The sequence below is a fragment of the Schistocerca nitens genome, chromosome 8 (genome assembly GCF_023898315.1).
Source record: "Schistocerca nitens isolate TAMUIC-IGC-003100 chromosome 8, iqSchNite1.1, whole genome shotgun sequence".
NCBI classification, from domain to species: domain Eukaryota; kingdom Metazoa; phylum Arthropoda; class Insecta; order Orthoptera; family Acrididae; genus Schistocerca; species Schistocerca nitens.
Window position 1 is genome coordinate 617,436,681 of NC_064621.1, and position 3,436 is coordinate 617,440,116.

Sequence of the window (3,436 nt, forward strand, 5' to 3'; positions counted from 1 at the left end):
ACATCTTGAGTAACATCTTAGTGCTGAATTGGTTAATCATTGAGTTAGTAACTATAATTGCTATTAGTGAAATATCATTCTACTTCCAATCGTTGCTGATCTGTGGAAATAGTAACTACTGCTATCCACAACTCAGTTTGCCCGGTAGTCGTGTATACTCATTGCACTATTTAAAATGAGTATTAATGAAAGCCAGTTTAGCAACTCAGTTTCTTTTTTTCTTTAAACTTAATGTTTCAAATTATATGCCTCATTCGGCTGGCGATCGTTTGTTGTTTAATTCACGCGAACTTCATTACTCTCATTACTTCAAAAATAAAGCCTCTGAGTTTTCTACTAATTGCCATAGATACGAAATTACTGTTCGATACCCTCTACCCATTAGGTAAACACACGGTCAAAACATTTCCAAATTCCTCCCAGAGGCTAACGCTAGCTTGCAGGCGAGTGTTATACTTGGCCCTAACTTGCAGCAGCATGCGTTACAACTGCCATATCTACATCTGTTTTCGAAGTTCGTTTCAGAACCGTTTGCCGTTGCAGTTAAAAGTGCCGCTGTTGCATGTGTGATGCAACTATTTAATCTTCAAGGTAATTCTTGTTTTAAAGAAAAATACTTTCAACGTTAAAGCTGTTAGGACGTCAACATCACTTTCCTCATGTAGAGTTTGCATGTCTCCATAATGATGCTGCAAAAGTGCTACAATCTTTCTATCAACATATGTTTGCGAAAGATGTTTTTTAGACTATGAAAGTGAATAAGTCCCGACAACGTGGAAAGTTGAGTGTTAAAGTCTGTGGAATTGTCTGCAACGATCAGTATGCCAACTGTCTGTGAATATATATATATCTAAAAACAAAGATGATGTGACTTACCAAATGAAAGTGCTGGCAGGTCGACAGACACACAAACAAACACAAACATACACACAGAATTCAAGCTTTCGCAACAAACTGTTGCCTCATCAGGAAAGAGGGAAGGAGAGGGAAAGACGAAAGGATGTGGGTTTTAAGGGAGAGGGTAAGGAGTCATTCCAATCCCGGGAGCGGAAAGACTTACCTTAGGGGGAAAAAAAAGGACGGGTATACACTCGCACACACCCACATCCTTTCGTCTTTCCCTCTCCTTCCCTCTTTCCTGATGAGGCAACAGTTTGTTGCGAAAGCTTGAATTCTGTGTGTATGTTTGTGTGTCTGTCGACCTGCCAGCACTTTCATTTGGTAAGTCACATCATCTTTGTTTTTAGATATATTTTTCCTACGTGGAATGTTTCCCTCTATTATAACCATATATATATATATATATATATATATATATATATATATATATATATATATATATATATATATTATGGATTCAGTAGGCCAAAAATAATTGAATAATACTAAAAGTTGGTTTTGTGTTCGATCTATGTTTTTGAGAAGTGTGAAATGTAAAACCAAGTCATATGCAGTGCAACTGCACTGCCATGCAAATGCTGCGAGTTCTCAGTTTGCCCCTCTCCACACAGCCAAACAGTGTAGAGTGGTGGTGGGGGAAGTGTGCTATCCTTGCTGAGTGCCATGGCACTAGTGCCAAGACATGGTTCATGAGCAATATTCTTGTCCAACCATGATTTAGTTGGAAACGGAGACTTGATTGCAGCAGGCAGATTATAGTGGGTGAATTCTGCAGTACTTGCATGCGGAGGCCTGCACAGGGTAAGCTAGTGTCGAGCGAGTACACGCAGTTAGAAAATTCGTTTCTTTTACTAATAAGTGACATTAACTGACTGTATCTTTATATTTGTGGCGAAAAATTTGACCAAACTGTTTGAAATCCATAGGCAAAATATGCAGATACAAATCAGTACATTATTGCAGAAACATGTACAAAAGATACCTTTAATACGCAAGGTGAAATTTATCCAAGCACTAAATATTACTGCTGCAGAAAATACAGAGCGTATAATTTGTGAAAATTAATATCTTTATTTCTGCACTCCTTACTACCCTGAAGAATAAAAAAGTGGATATCGTTACATTTTATTGCCATGAAAAAAAGCTGCACCGTTGTTAATGTTAGAAGGAAGCAGTTCTACACTAGGTAAATGGTTAAAGTTATCAAATCAGGAACTTCCACAAATCATAGTAGAACATTATCGCATAATTTTATACCATAATTTATATGTGCAACACTTACACAAACCTACATACTGAAACAAGAGTGAAGATTTCAGTTGAAAGGACTGCTTCTTAATGGCGTTCAGTATCTCAAAAAGATGAGTGCTTTGATGTTAACATGCTGAAACAGAGAGAACTGTAGCAACCCAGAACTTCGGCCTTACTTCCTCCAAGCTGATCTCTTAGATAGACTGTATTCTTATATGACTGAGCGAGGCGGCGCAGTGCTTCACACACAGTCCTTGCATTTGGGAGGACAATGGGACAAACCCTCATTCAGCCATCATGATTTAGGGTTTCTGTGATTTCCCTATATCGCTTCAGGCAAATGCTGGAATAGTTTCTTCGAAAGAGCATGGCCAATTTCCTTGACTCAATCTCAGCTTGTGCTTCATCTCCAGTGACCTTCCTTCCTTGTTTCCTTTTTCTATTGTTATATGCAACAAATAGCAAAAGCGATTATATAAGCTTATTCATAACAGTTTTCCTAATCCCTGTTTCATAAGAAAAATATTAATGCATGAGATATACCATCGATCTGGTATCACAATGACGATGCTTATTTCCAACTCCTAACGTTATGTAATCAGATAAGAAGAGTAAAAGAGGAACAATGTCGTCGATCATCTAAATATGTGCTCTGATTAATTTACAACTGATTGCTTCAAATCACATCATAATGCGACATTTGGATCAATAGGTAAGTGAATTTTAACTGAGTAAGTGCATCATAGTTACAGGAGTGCGCAATGGTCGAGTCCGACCATTTTAGAGCAAGGGCTACCGAGTGCCTGCTGAAAATGCAAGTCATCCATCGCGGGACCGGAGCGTAGCGTTTGGAGGGTGCTAGAATCTTTGCATGGAAATGGTGATGTAAAAACTGAAGGTAAGACTCAGTTTTTGGAGGGGGGGCTTCAGTCGTCTCAAGTGCTGAAGGATGAGAGAAGCAAAAGGAGTCCAACCAGACAAATACCTTCTGCTGGAGAAAAAACAAACGTACAATTATTTCAGTGTTACAACAGCTACTACGAAAGGAACCTTTGTGGTCTATTAATACATGGCCCATTACATTAATGTGATCATCGTCTATGTTCAGAGTCAATGTGCAACAACTACCGACAACAAGGATGTAGCAGGACTATCAGTAGAGGATATACAGGGTGAGTCACTAACTATTGCGACCAAGAATAACTCCGAAAGTATGATACTAGCTGAAAAGTTTGTTGGACAAAAATTGCGTGGGATAACGGGGGACATAATACGACGTTGGTTA